Source organism: Moschus berezovskii, chromosome 16 (assembly GCF_049115385.1).
Source record: "Moschus berezovskii isolate FMDL1 chromosome 16, NW_MosBer_1.0, whole genome shotgun sequence".
NCBI classification, from domain to species: Eukaryota; Metazoa; Chordata; class Mammalia; order Artiodactyla; family Moschidae; genus Moschus; species Moschus berezovskii.
Window position 1 is genome coordinate 85800714 of NC_142475.1, and position 16079 is coordinate 85816792.

General features: G+C 39.2%; 3 pseudogenes; 1 reads left to right on the forward strand and 2 right to left on the reverse strand.

Moving 5' to 3' along the window:
- Nucleotides 1–26: 26 nt before the first annotated feature.
- On the forward strand, nt 27–5603 carry LOC129560078 (Golgi phosphoprotein 3 pseudogene; annotated as a pseudogene).
- Nucleotides 5604–5630: 27 nt separating this feature from the next.
- Nucleotides 5631–6754, reverse strand: LOC129560283 (olfactory receptor 4C16-like; annotated as a pseudogene).
- A 7694-nt stretch (nt 6755–14448) lies between these two features.
- LOC129560079 (olfactory receptor 4C13-like) lies at nt 14449–15442 on the reverse strand (annotated as a pseudogene).
- Nucleotides 15443–16079: the final 637 nt, after the last annotated feature.

Sequence of the window (16079 nt, forward strand, 5' to 3'; positions counted from 1 at the left end):
CCCTCTCGGCCCGGCGTGGCGGAGACATGACCTCGCTGACCCAGCGCAGCTCCGGGCAGGTGCAGCGGCGCACCGAGGCCTCCCGCAACGCCGCCGAAAAGGAGCAGGCGACGGGCGACGGCAGCGGGAACGACGAGGACGACGCGCAGAGTCACCGCGACGAGCAGGACGACGACTACAAAGGGCGACTCCAAGGAAACGCGGCTGACCCTGATGGAGGAAGTGCTCCTGCTGGGCTTCAAGGACCGAGAGGGTTACATATCCTTTTGGAATGACTGTATATCATCAGGATTACGTGGCTGTATTTTGATTGAATTAGCGTTGAGAGGAAGGTTACTGCTAGAGGCTTGTGGAATGTAAAAGTCTATTAACAAGAAAGGTGATTTGTAAGTCAGATGCTCCAACAAGGGGTGTTCTTCTTGGTGAAGCTCTGAAGCACGTTGAGGAGACTCAGCCTCCAGAAATGGTCCAGAACTGGATTAAATTACGTAGCTGTGAGACATCCGTTCAGTACAGTCGCTCAGTCGTGTCCGACTCTCCGCGAACCCATGAATCACAGCACGCCAGGCCTCCCTGTCCATCACCAACTCCCGTAGTTCACTCAAACTCATGTCCACAGAGTCGGTGATGCCATCCAGCCATCTCATTCTCGGTCGTCCCCTTCTCCTCCCGCCCCCAACCTTTCCCAGCATCAGAGTCTTTTCCAGTGAGTCAACTCGTCGCATGAGGTGGCCAAAGTATTGCAGTTTCAGCTTTAGCATCAGTCCTTCCAATGAACATCCAGGATCGATCTCCCTTAGAATGGACTTGCTGGATCTCCTTGCGGTACAAGGGACTCTCAAGAGTCTTCTCCAACACCACAGTTCAAAAGCATCAATTCTTCGGAGATCAGCCTTCTTTACAGTCCAACTCTCACATCCATACCTGACCACGGGAAAAATCATAGCCTTGACTAGACGGACCTTTGTTGGTAAAGCAATGTCTCTGCTTTTTAATATGCTATCTAGGCTGGTCATAACTTTCCTTCCAAGGAGTAAGCGTCTTTTAATTTCATGGCTGCAATCAGCATCTGCAGTGATTTTGGAGCCCCAAAAAATAAAGTCTGACACTGTTTCCACGGTTTTTCCATCTATTTCCAATGAAGGGATGGGAACAGATGCCATGATCTTCGTTTTCTGAATGTTGAGCTTCAAGCCACCCTTTTCACTCTCCTCTTTCACTTTCATCAAGAGGCTTTGGAGTTCCTCTTCACTTTAGCCATAAGGGTAGTGACATCTGCATATCTGAGGTTATTGATATTTCTCCCAGCAATCTTGATTCCCGCTTGTACTTCTTCCAGCCCAGCGTTCCTCATGATGTACTCTGCATATAAGTTAAATAAGCAAGGTGACAATATACAACATTGACGTACACCTTTTCCTATTTGGAACCAGTCTGTTGTTCCACGTACAGTTCTGACTGCTGCTTCCTGACCTGCATACAGGTTTCTCAAGAGGCAGGTCAGGTGGTCTGGGATTCCCATCTCTTTCAGAATGTTCCACAGTTTATTGTGATCGACACAATCAAAGGCTTTGGCATAGTCAATGAAGAAGAAATAGATGTTTTTCTGAAACTCTCTTGCTTTCTCCATGATCCATCGGATGTTGGCAACTTGATCTCTGGTGCCTCTGCCTTTTCTAAAACCTGCTTGAACATCTGGGAGTTCACGGTTTACATACTGCTGAAGCCTGGCTTGGAGAATTTTGAGCATGACTTTACTAACGTGTGAGATGAGTGCAATTGTCCGGTAGTTTGAGCATTCTTTGGCATTGCCTTTCTTTGGGATTGGAATGAAAACTGAACTCTTCCAGTCCTGTGGCCACTGCTGAGTTTTCCAAATCTGCTGGCATATTGCGTGCAGCACTTTCACAAAATCATCTTTCAAAACTTGAAATAGCTCCACTGGAATTCCATCACCTCCACTACCTTTGTTCGTAGTGATGCTTTTTAAGGCCCACTTGACTTCACATTTCAAGATGTCTGGCTCTAGGTCAGTGATCACGTTATCGTGACTGTCTTGGTTGTGAAGATCTTTTTTGTACAGTTCTTCTGTGTATTCCTGCCACTTCTTCTTAACATCTTCTGCTTCTGTTAGGTCCCTACCATTTCTGTCCTTTATCTTTGCATGAAATGTTCCCTTGGAATCTCTAATTTTTTTGAAGAGGTCTCTTGTTTTTCCTATTCTGTTTTTTCCTCTATTTCTTTGCATTGATCACTGAGGAAGTCTTTCTTATCTCTCCTTGCTATTCTTTGGAACTCTGCATTCAGATGCTTATATCTTTCTTTCTCTTATTGCCAGCAAATTTGGAAAACTCAACAGTGGCCACAGTACTGGAAAAGGTCAGTCTTCATTCCAATCCCAAAGAAAGGCAATGCCAAAAAATGCTCAAACTGCCGCACAATTGCACTCATCTCACACGTTAGTAAAGTCATGCTCAAAATTCTCCAAGCCAGGCTTCAGCAATATGTGAACCATGAACTCCCAGATGTTCAAGCAGGTTTTAGAAAAGGCAGAGGCACCAGAGATCAAGTTGCCAACATCCGATGGATCATGGAGAAAGCAAGAGAGTTTCAGAAAAACATCTATTTCTGCTTCATTGACTATGCCAAAGCCTTTGACTGTGTGGATCACAATAAACTGTGGAACATTCTGAAAGAGATGGGAATCCCAGACCACCTGACCTGCCTCTTGAGAAACCTGTATGCAGGTCAGGAAGCAGCAGTCAGAACTGTACATGGAACAACAGACTGGTTCCAAATAGGAAAAGGTGTACGTCAAGGTTGTATATTGTCACCTTGCTTATTTAACTTATATGCAGAGTACATCATGAGGAACGCTGGGCTGGAAGAAACACAAGCTGGAATCAAGATTGCTGGGAGAAATATCAATAACCTCAGATATGCAGATGACACTACCCTTATGGCAAAAAGTGAAGAGGAACTCCAAAGCCTCTTGATGAAAGTGAAAGAGGAGAGTGAAAAGGGTGGCTTGAAGCTCAACATTCAGAAAACAAAGATCATGGCATCTGGTCCCATCACTTCATGGGAAACAGATGGACAAACAGTGGAAACAATGTCAGACTTTATTTTTTTGGGCTCCAAAATCACTGCAGATGTTGATTGCAACCATGAAACTAAAAGACGCTTGCTCCTTGGAAGGAAAGTTATGACCAACCTAGAGAGCATATTAAAAAGCAGAGACAGTACTTTGCCAACCAAGGTCCGTCTTGTCAAGGCAATGGTCTTTCCCGTGGTCATGTATGGATGTGAGAGTTGGACTGTGAAGAAGGCTGATCGCCGAAGAATCAATGCTTTTCAACTGTGGTGTTGGAGAAGACTCTTGAGAGTCCCTTATACTGCAAGGAGATCCAACCATTCCATTCTAAAGGAGATCAATCCTGGGTGTTCATTGGAGGGACTGATGCTAAAGGTGAAACTGCAATACTTTGGCCACCTGATGTGACGAGTTGACTCACTGGAAAAGACTCTGATGCTGGGAAGGGTTGGGAGCCGGAGGAGAGGGGACGACGGAGAATGAGATGGCTGGATGGCATCACCGACTCTGTGGACGTGATTTTGAGTGAACTCCAGGAGTTGGTGATGGACAGGGAGGCCTGGCGTGCTGTGTTTCATGGGTTCACGGAGAGTCGGACACGACTGAGCGACTGAACTGAACTGAACTGAAGAATATAAACCTTTGTTTTTTAAAGTTTATTTTTACTATTTCTTTATCACTCTTTATTGGATCACCATTGGTTTCATGATGTAAATACTGTATATTGAACAAATTAAATGTCAAATTTTTTATTACCATTGTTCATATTACTAGTGGGACTTTCAGATGTTTAGATATATATATATATATATTTTTTTTTTGCTTGACATTCAATGCAAAAGTACTAGATGGTGTATAACTCTATAGTTGAGTTTTAGGGGATTCCGTAATATGTATACTATCTTTTTATCTGAAGTAATAAATAAACTATGATCTTGAAAGTGCCTGAATCAGAAAAAAAAAAGAACTGGACATGGAACAATAGACAGGTTCCAAATGGTAAAAGGAGTACGTCATGGCTGTATATTGTCACCCTGCTTATTTAACTTCTATGCAGAGTATATCATGAGAAACGCTGGGCTGGAAGAAGCACAAGCTTGAATCAAGATTGCTGGGACAAATATGAGTAACCTCAGATATGCAGACGACACCACCCTTATGGCAGAAAGTGAAGAGGAATTAAAAAGCCTCTTGATGAAAGTAAAAGAGGAACGTGAAAAAGTTGGCTTAAAGCTCAACATTCAGGAAACTGAGATCGCGGTATCTGGTCAAATCACGGCATGGCAAATAGATGGGTAACTAGTGGAAATAGTGTCAAACTTTAATTTTTTGGGCTCCTAAATCACTGCAGATGGTTATTGCAGCCATGCAATTAAAAGATGCACTGGAATGACCCAGAGGGATGGGATGGGGAGGGAGATGGGAGGGGGCTTCAGGATGGGGAACACATGTACATCCGTGGTGGCATGTCAATGTATGGCAAAACCAATACAATATTGTAATTAGCCTTCAACTAAAATAAATAAATTAAAAAAAGAAAGAAATAAATAAACCCTCAAAAAATAAAAAATAAGAAGACGCTGACTCCTTGGAAGGAAAATTATGACCAACTTCAGTTCAGTCCAGTTCAGTCGCTCAGTCGTGTCTAATATTTTGCTACCCCATGAATCACAGCATGCCAGTTGTCCCTGTCCAAAACCAACTCCCGGAGTTCACTCAGACTCATGTCCATCGAGTCGGTGATGCCATCCAGCCATCTCATTCTCTGTCATCCCCTTCTCCTCCTGCCACGAATCCCTCCCAGCATCAGAGCCTTTTCCAGTGAGTCAACTCTTCGCATGAGGTGGCCAAAGTATTGGAGTTTCAGTTTTAGCATCGGTCCTTCCAATGAACACCCAGGACAGATCTTCTTTTGAATGGACTGGTTGGATCTCCTTGCAGTCCAAGGGACTCTCAAGAGTCTTCTCCAACCTAAATATTGAAAAACAGAGATATTAATTTGCCAACAAAGGTCCGTCTAGTCAAGGCTATGGTTTTTCCAGTGGTCATGTATGGTTGTAAGAGTTGGACTGTGAAGAAAGTTGAGCACCGAAGAACTGATACTTTAGAACTGTGGTGTTGGAGAAGACTCTTGAGAGTCCCTTGGACTGCAAGGAGATCCAACCAGTTCATCCTAAAGGAGATCAGTCCTGCGTGTTCATTGGAAGGACTGATGCTAAAGCTGAAACTCCAATACTTTGGCCACCTCATTTGAAGAGTTGACTCAGTGGAAAATACCCTGATGCTAGGAGGGATTGGGGACAGGAGGAGAAGGGGATGCAAGAGGTTGAGATGGCTGGATGGCATCACTGACTCGATGCACATGAGGTTTAGTGAACTTCGGGAGTTGGTGAAGGACAGGGAGGCCTGGCGTGCTGCAATTCATGGGGTCTCAAAGAGTTGGACATGACTGAATGTCTGAACTGACAGTAAAATATAATATTTTCTGGGGACTTCTAGGTCAATCTAAACTTGAAGAAAAATATGAAACTTCCATTTATCTTTTGCCATTTGTAATCAGTTTCTTGCCCCATAGCATTCTCATGGCATTTTTTACTTCTGTATTTCTTAGTGTATATAGAGGGTTGATCTAAAGGTGTTCCAAGTGTATAAAACACAGTTATCATCTTATCCATGGGGAAGGTAGTTGCAGGGCGTGTGTATATAAATATGCAAGGACCAAAAACCAAGATGACCACGATGATGTGGGAGATGCAGGTGGATAGGGCTTTCTTCCTCCACTCAGCACTGTGGTTTCTCAAAGAATGCAAGATGATAGTATAGGAGAGCTTCAGCATGACAAAACTCACTGTACAAATGGCCCCACTGTTGGACACCAAGAGTAGGTTTGTTTCATAAGTGTCTGTACAGGCAAATTTCAAAAAAGGCTACGAGTCACAAAAATAGTGATCTATCACATTGGGACTGCAGAAAGGCAGACTCAAGGCTAGAAGAATCTGAGCTGAAGAATGAACACAAGACCCCACCCAGGCCATAGCCACCAACATACCACAGACTCGATGGCTCATGAGGGTCATGTATTGAAGGGGCTTACAGATGGCCACATAGCAGTCAAGAGCCATGAGAATAAGGATGAAGATCTCTGAAAGTGAAAGGTGCTCAGTCGTGTCCGACTCTTTGCAACCCCGTGGACTACACAGTCCATGGATTCTCCAGGCCAGGATACTGGAGTGGGTAGCCTTTCCCTCCTCCAGGGGATCTTCCCAACCCAGCGATCGAACCCAGGTCTCCCACATTGCAGGCGGACTCCTTACCAGCTGAGCCACCAGGGAAGCCCAAGCAACCGAAAAAAAAAAAAAAAAAAAGTGATGCAAAGACTTGGGTCATGCACTCATTGAAAGAGATTGTGCTCTTTCCCCTAAGGACATCAGAAATCACTCTAGGGGCTATGGAAGTTGAAAGGAAGGTATCAGATAAAGATAAGTGGAAAAGGAAGAAATACATTGGACTCCCAAGTGTCCTGCTGGTTTTGATGGTGGAAATAATCAGGAAGCTACCCAGTAATGTCCCTAGATATAAAAACAAGAAAGTGACAAACACTGGTTACTTTCTAACAGGATCTTTTGATAACCCAAGTAGAACATTATTGTTCAGCTTCATGATTTCATGAATGAGATGAGGGATGAATGTGAAATGGATTATCTGCAAAAAAAAAAAAAAAATCAATATATGGTGCAATATATTATATGATGGAATATTTTAAGTAAAACCAAATTTGCTTATCAGTTATATTGTTTCCGATAATTTATATTATATGTTTCTTTATTAATAATAACATTTGTTCTTCAATTTGTAATGTCCACTTCATAGGGTCATTATGAGTCTCATATAAACTTGTGAATGTTAAACTTTCCAATAAGACTCTTTAAATACAATTCCTTGTTAAACCTGATATGCTTATGATTAATTTTGTGACTATATTTAGTATATGGCTCCATTTTGTTATTCCCTTTGTCATTTTTTGGCTATATTTGATATATTCGGAATCCCAATTATTGTGCATCACTCATTATTTTGGGTATTTTTTGTGATTTATGACATAAAGTCATACATCATCCTTAGCACCTTAAAGAATATCTTGTTCACACATACACATATACTTTTTTTCATTTATTATACATATATATTTTAAAAGCATCACAGACTGTCTTCTAGATACCCGAGTTTGAAGACATAGTACTTTAAATAATCTGTTGCAACCTCCAAGCACATTTTTATTTAGTCCTTGATGTATATGATGAACAGAGTGAATGATCTCTTTTATTTGATAATATTTCAAAAATGCCCATTACTATTTTTTAATTCTCTAGCCTGGGAAAAGTACATTTTAAGCACTCATATATCCTGAAGTTACATTTCAGATTGACTTCCTGAAGTTAAATTTCTAAATGAAAAATAATTTATTAATTAATAGCTTATATTTTAAAAAATCAAGCTTTTACCTAAGCTTGTTAAACCTGAAGTGGTTTTATTTTACTGGAGTATGTCACCCAGCAGCTGGTATAGGACCTGATCATGGCTATATTCCCATTAGAGATTGTATTCTCAGGTATCTGAAAACCTCACATTGCTGTAAGAGCAGGAAAGCAAAAGATGGAAGGTAATGTAATTTTCCAAATGAGTAATAATAAATAACAACTGACTTCTTCATTCAGTGTGTTTCTGTCCTGGAAAATATTTATTCAACTTAAAATATTCCTTCTTTGGATGAAGATTTCTATTTTCACATTTTAAGAGAAATATTATCATGGAGTCATTTCCAAGAACACCTTTTTTCTTTAGTTCTTTCTTATGAAGATGATGCTGGCAAGTGGCACTATATTCAAGTATAAATATAAAATGAAATGTAATGCATTTAAATAGCATCTGGAAGACTTACTTATTCCATTGTGCCTCTCCTCAATCCATCCAACCTTTAATGCATGTCTTGAAAGTTGTGAACAGCCAAAGTGCAGATTATGACAGAGTAGCTAAGGACAAGATTTCCTTTCAATATATTTTTCTGTTTCACGGTGAACTTTCTTCTCTTCAGCAAAGATGAAATATCCCTTATTCCTGGAAAAAACAAAAACAAAAAACCTCTTCAGCATAGGTCTAATAAAGTTATTCAATTTGGATTTTCAAGTATTAAAACAATCTCTTTTGACTCACATAATCTTAAACTATAAGCATATTGTATCTTGATATATTAATTAACACAATAAGCTCCTCCTTTCCTTCACTGATTTTAAAGAGTGGTGTACCATAACATATTTAACACTTGGAAATATGCTAAGCATTGGAAACAAGGTGATGTGAAATTCTATTTCACATCAATATTCCCTGACATTGGTCACTCCTTTGAGTATTATAGTTTTGGGTTTTTATGTTGTCAAACGTATTTTCCTATTTTTTTCGAGGACAAACTTATCTATCTTCTCACATTTGGACTTGTGTATTTAAGATAACTTGAGAATCATAAACATGTATGATCATTAACTTGTTAATAATTATGCGTCCTCATCAAGTGTTTAATCAGTAGTTTCAGAAAGACATTAAATGTCTCCATTCAGATCTACAGCTGTAAAGTCCATTTTTGTGCATTTAAGTTCCAAACAATTCAAACAACTTTAGTCACTGATTCATTTGAAAAATACTGTGTCCTCAGGCATCAGTACATTTCAGTGATTCACCTTGCATCTTGAAAGAGGGGATTAACCTATTTTGTAACCTACAATACTTCATAACCTAGAAAATGGAGACTATAGATCTCAAATGAACTATTTCAAAGCCTTTATATGATCAGCGTGTATTCATGACCCAATGTGAGCATGTAAAAATTAGTTGATATATCATGTGAAATCTCTATAATGTAAAAAATGTAGCAGCCAAAGATGAAAACTAAATAGATGTAGAATATCCAAACTCATCTTGCTCTCTTCTTTCTTCCTGGAATGTCCTTCCATTTCTAGCTGTTTCAACCTTCTGGGAACTTCAAACCAAATTTCTGAGAAATATCTTCAACTGGCCTTCAGAGATTTCCTGTGAGAAAGGAAATTCACTCTTTCACTCTCTAAAGGTTTTATCTATAATTTTCTTATAGTATTAATCTTATTGCTTATAATAAGAATGTGTATGCTTACTTTAGCTTTCTTCCTGGAATGAGAATGTCAGAAAACTACATGTTCTTTGAATTTCATTCTCCACCGTTCCAACACAATGCTTTGTACATCGTAGATGCTCAGTAAGAGCTTTTAACTTGATCATTTCCGGTAACTCCATAAATGGTAACATTTACCTCTTTGTTATCACATTATGTTGTTACAAAGTCACATTAAAGTTATTAACTTATAGGGATCATCTATCTATCATGTAGAGTAGGTAGACAAATATGCTCTAACTTTACATAGCCAAAAAGAAGGAAGGAAACAAATATAAAGATAATTTATCACTTAACTGTTAGGAGAGTCTCTGAATTAGTATTACCTGCCTTTCCTTTTCTGTTACCAACTTTCTTACAGAATATTGAAACACACACACACACATACACACACACCCAAAGCAACAATGGTTCCTCTCTGCATTCCAGGGGGAATATTTTCAGACTTAATGATGTAAGTTTTTAGCATCCGTTCTGTTCCGTTCCGTCGCTCAGTCGTGTCTGACTCTATGCGATCCTGTGGACTGTAGCCTACCAGGCTTCTCCGTCCATGGGATTCTCCAGGCAAGAATACTGGAGTGGGTTACCGTTTCCTTCTCCAGGGATCTTCCCGACCCAGGAATCGAACCTGGGTCTCCCGCATTGGAGGCAGACGCTTTAACCTCGGAGCCACCAGGGAAGACCATAGAGAGTTTATTCTTTAAAGTTTCTTTTCAATCAAATTCATCCCAGATGTAATAACCTCAATGTTCGGTTTATCCAATTAGCCTGTTAAGAGCAGAAAATTAATCCACCTTGTACTCAGGAACCAGATCAAACAAGGATTTGTAGTTATTATATTTTCCTTGGTCTTTAGGAAAAAAAAAAAGATATCCAGGAAGAAGAGGAAAAAGACAAAGTAGTGGAGAACAGGAAGAAGAAACTATGTTAGTGGCAGGAAAGAAAGTGGGCCACCAAGATACTACTATGTTCCCACCAGTGCCCTATGTTCCCACCCCTGCATCAGGAAAAAAATTTTCTAGTCCTTATAATTGTTGTTGTTGTCGGTAACTACAATCCAGGAAAAGCACTATGGTGCTTGAAAACATAAGTTCTATGATGTGGGATCCAGATATTCCCTATCAAGGTACTACGGTCATAAAAAAGAATAAAATTTGCCATTAACAACAATGAATGAATGGTACTGAAAGATATTATGCTAAGTGAAATAAGTCATACAGAGAAAGACAAATGCTGTATGATATCACTTATATATGGAATATAAACAACAAAACAAGCTAATAATGAATACAACAAAAAAGAAATGTACTCACAAATATAAAGAACAAACTGAAGACTCTTGAGAGTCCCTCATACTGCAAGGAGATCCAACCAGTACATTCTAAAGGAGATCAATCCTGGGTGTTCATTGGAGGGACTGATGCTAAAGGTGAAACTGCAATACTTTGACCACCTCATGCGACGAGTTGACTCACTGGAAAAGAGTCTGATGCTAGGAGGGATTGGGGGCAGGAGGAGACGGGGATGACAGAGAATGAGATGGCTGGATGGCATCACCGACTGGATGGACGTGAGTTTGAGTGAACTCCGGAAGTTGGTGATGGACAGAGAGGCCTGGCGTGCTGTGATTCATGGGGTCGCAAACAGTCGGACACAACTGAGCAACTGAACTGAACTGAACTGAAGTGACTAATACTTTCAGTTACTTTTCATATATGGTCATGGTAAATTATTATTAAATAAATTGACAAATTTCATTTAACATGTTTAATATAGTTGTATCTATGTTCATAAGAGATAATTGTCATTTTCTTTCTTATAATGTGATCTGACATTTAGGCAATGTTGGCTGCATGAAATGATATGCTTACTATTTCTTATTTTCAAAACAATTTATGTAGAATTTATATTTTTTATTTAAAAATATTTTGTGGGTGCAGAATTTGTACCTTTTGGGCTAGAACTATTTTTTAGAAGAATTTTAAGTTCAAATTTAATTTCTTTAGCTATTATAGGACAATATATATATATATATATTTATGACAGATTGGCACTGATATACAACGGAGACCACCACAACATTGTAAAGCAATTATTATCCAGTTAAAAAAGGACTTGCCTTAATAAAACATAATTTGGAGTAGGGTCGTGGAGAGTCAGACACGACTGAGTGACTGAACTGAACTGAATTGAACTGAAAAAAGAAAATATTAGCTATATTCCTCATGCTGTACAATTCTTCACTGAATCTATTTTACACCCAGTAGTTTGTACAATCCACATTCTCACTTCTATATTTCCCTCCCACTGATAGCCGCTAGCTTGTTTCCTGTGAGTCTGCTACTTCTTTGTTGTTCTATTCATTAGTTTGTTTTATTTCTTAGATTCCACATCTGTGTTATCATGCATCATTTATCATTCTCTCTCTGATATTCACTGAGCATAATGTCTTCCAAATACATCCATGTTCTTGCAAATGGCAATTCCTACCCCCCCCCCCCCCCCCCGTTTAGAGCTGACCCATACTCCTTTATGTGTGTGTATTTATATAAATATAAACATATATTTATGTATGTGTGTATGTATTTGTGTGTGTGTATGTATGGACACTTAAGTTGTTTTCCATTTCTTGACAATCATATATAATGCTGTTATGAACATTTGTATTTGGAGTGTTTGCATCATTTCATTTTAGTGTTTTGTTCTTTTCAGGTTCATGTATTTAGGGACGGAAATGCTAAGCCACGTGATAGTTCCATTTTTAGTCTTTTGAGGAATCTCTCTAATGTTTTCCACAGTGGCTGCAAGAATACACATTCTCACCAACAGTGTTGGGCAATTCAGTTGTTGTTTGTTTGTTTGTTTGTTTTTTTAATTTCTTCTTCAATTGGATTCTGCAGTATTTTTGCAAAGAGTTGGCTTATAAATTGTTAAATCTCCTGGCTCAAATATGCTCATTATATTTCTTATCATCTGTAGAATCTGAATCTCTAATGCCATATGTGTTTTCTTTCTTGGTATGGAAAATGTGTCTCTTTTGGTGTCTCTCTTCTTTTATTCTCCCACTCCCACTTCCCTTTATTATTCTTGCTAAGGCTGTATCAGATTTATTGATGTGCTCAAACAACAACTTTTTTGTTTCATTATGTTTTTAATTTTCATTTTCTCTGATTGTTTTCTCATTGTTTTCTGTTTCTACTTAATTTCAGTTCAGTTTTCATATTTAAATTTTCTCTATAAGTTAAAACCTTTGATAATTTATTTTGAACTTTATTTTCTAACATACATGTGTATTAGATGAATATATCACATGAAATATGTATTATGTACTGAATATTATATATATCAGATAATATTTTTCGTATGTCTGATATATGTGTGTGTGTATATCTGTGTGTGTGTGCTCACTCAGTCACTCAGTCATGTCCGATTCTTTGCGACCCCATGGACTGGTTTTTGCCAGGCTCCTCTGTCCGTGGGATGATCCCAGCAGGAATACCAGAGTTGGTTGCCATTTCCTACTCCAAGGGGGTAGGGTGGGATTGAGTAGCCAGGGATTGAATCTGTGTCTTGAGTCTCCTGCACTGGCAGGAGGATTTTTACTGCTGAGCTACGATCAATCCTGGATGTTCATTGGAGGGACTGATGCTAAAGCTGAAACTGCAATACTTTGGCCACCTCATGCGACGAGCTGACTCACTGGAAAAGACTCTGATGCTGGGAAAGGTTGGGGGCGGGAGGAGAAGGGGACGACGGAGAATGAGATGGCTGGATGGCATCACTGACTCTGTGGACATGAGTTTGAGTGAACTCCGGGAGTTGGTGATGGACAGGGAGGCCTGGAGTGCTGTGGTTCATGGGGTCGCGGAGAGTCGGACACGACTGAGCGAGTGAACTGAACTGAACTGACGTGGGAAGATATATATATATATATAATTTTTTCCTGCGTGGACTTTACTGATTTCCAGAACTTCAGATACGCTATTCATTTATGCTAATTTTTTTATTTGTGATTTTTAAAGAATGAGGTAATAACTCATAAAAACTTCTTCCTTGAAATCGTTTAAAAATGTACAATGCATTGACTTTTGATACATTAACAATGTTGTACAAACATTATAATTTTCTAATTGTGCATATATATATATATATATATATATCCTGGAGGAGGTAATGGCAACCCACTCCAGTAGCCTTGCCTGGTGAACCCCATGGACAGAGAAGCCTTGTGGGCAATACAGTCCATGGGGTCACAGAGATTTGGACGTGACTGAGCACAGCACTTAGCACATGTATGTGTGTATATGAACAGAAAGATTTTCCAGCAAAGTCTCTATATTGGTAAATGGTAACTGATATAATAATGTATTTTTCTCTCATAACTGCCTGGCCGTATTATCACAGCAGTCAAGAACATGATCTGAGATTTCAGTTAGATTCTGGTTACTTGTTCTTCAATATTTCTACTTTAAAGTGTACTTCTGTATGTTTGTTTTCTCACCTGAAAAATGGGGATAATAGCAGTGTCTACCTCTTTGTACTGTTATAAGGATTGCTACTATCACTATATTTTATTTTTTAAATTTTAATTAATTAACTAATTTGGCTGCACTGGATCTTCATTGCCTCGTGTTAACTTTCTCTGATTAGAATGAGTAGGGGCTACTCTTCATTGTGGCGCTAGGGCTTCTCACTGGCCTCTCTTGTTTCAGAGCAAGAGCTCCAGGTCCTTGGGCTTCAGTAGTTGTGGTTTGTGGGCTCCAAAGCACAGGCTCAGTAGAGGTGGCATATGGACTTATTTGTCCATTGGCGTGGTGGATCTTTCTGGACCCATGTCGCCTGCATTGGCAATTGGATTCTTAACCACGGGACCACCAGGGATGCCCCTCACTGTATTTTTTAATTTCTTTAATTAATTTTATTGGGATTAAAGGTTGTGAATACATATACAATGAATGAAGCTAGTGAAACTCAGTTCCAATTTGGTAGAACTTTTCAAATATTCAAAGAATAGTCCTAGGCTAAGTTTTTGTCACTTTTGTTGCATCCATTTCTTCTTTTCCCCTTTCAGAATCTATGATTATAAGGGTTATTATTTTTTTCTATATCTCATAGGTATTCTTACTGGAGGTCACCAACAATGATTTTTTTTTCATCAGTTGACTGAACTTTGGGCTTCACAGATATCTAATTGATCACCCGAAATCACTTTTCTGCTACACAATTTCCTAATGACATTTTTCATCTGGTCATTTCTCAAGGTATAGATTGAGGGATTTAACAAGGGAGTTATCATACTGTAGAATACAGCAAGTGATTTAACAACAGGCAAAGTAACCGCAGGTCTCAGGTACACAAATAAGCAGGGCCCAAGGAACAGGCTGACTGCTCTGATGTGGGAGACACAGGTAAAGAGGGCCTTGCATCTGGCCTCCAAACTATGAGTCCTCAAGGTACGTGGAATGATCACGTAGGAGCCAATCAAGAGGAGAAAATTTAGCAGACAGAGGAAACCACTGTTGGCTGGAACAAAAAGTCCTAGAAAGTGAGGGTCAGTACAGGCCAGATCTAGAAAAAACTATTAAGTCACACATAAAGTGATCTATGATGTTAGGGACACAGAAAGGTAATCTGATGATGAAGAGTAGCTGTATGGTTGAATGAATAAAGCCTCCCATCCATGCCACTCCCACTGGCAGCCCACACAATCACTGATTCATGATGGTTGTATAGTACAGGGGCTTACAGATGGCCATGTAGCAGTCATAGGCCATCACAGTGAGCAGGATGACATCAGCACCTGCAAAGACGTGTTCTCCAAAGATCTGTATCATTCATTCATTGAAAGGGCTGGTTTTCTTTTCATAGAGGGAATCTATGATCAGTTTAGGAGTAATGACACAGGAATAGCAGGCATCAACAAAAGAGAGATGGGCCAGGAAATAGTACATGGGGGACCTTAACAGTGGACTGGCTTTGATGATGACCATAGTGAGCATGTTTCCTACCATAGAGACAATGTAGATGACTAAGAACACAACAAATGTGATATTCTGTATCTTTGGATTCTATGAGAGTCCTAGTAGAACAAACTCTGTCACATTGTTTTGGTTATCCATGTATCTCAGGTTATGATTAATTATGTTACCTGAAAAAGAGTCATAATTTATTAGTTCAACCTTGAATTAATTAATCTTGCCAATGTAATAATGAATGCCTAAATTCTATGGGTTTTGATTATTATGATTTATCTGAGATAGGAAAAAAGACAGTAATAATTCAATTAAAAACAGTAATTATTCAAATTCTCTCCTTGGGAAGGTGATTTTTTAAAGTACAGACACGAAAAATATGCAGATAGAAGCCAGAGATTATCTGTGCATGTGAGATGACTCACAGCCTAAGGTGAAGCAGTAAATCTCACACACAGTGCCAGCTAAGCCTGAAGAGAGAGGTAGAAAATGCATGCAGAGGCTATGCATTCAAAGCTGGGCAATTTCTCTTTTATTTTTAGGAAATGGCCGACCTGTAAATGTAATTTAGAATATGAGTTTAAAGAGAAAGAGAGGTTTGAAAAAGTGAGAATATTGGCCTTAACTCTAGTAAAGATCTTTGTGTGATCTTCATGAATCTAGTTGAGGTTCTGTATGGAGATAGAAGCCAGAGGAAAATAAAACCTGATACCAGATATTTATAATTGCTGACCTAAAGTTTAATATATATTGAATGGAAAGTAATGGCAGAATACTGGAGCTACCAGAATATATTTGATAAAGCATATCACCT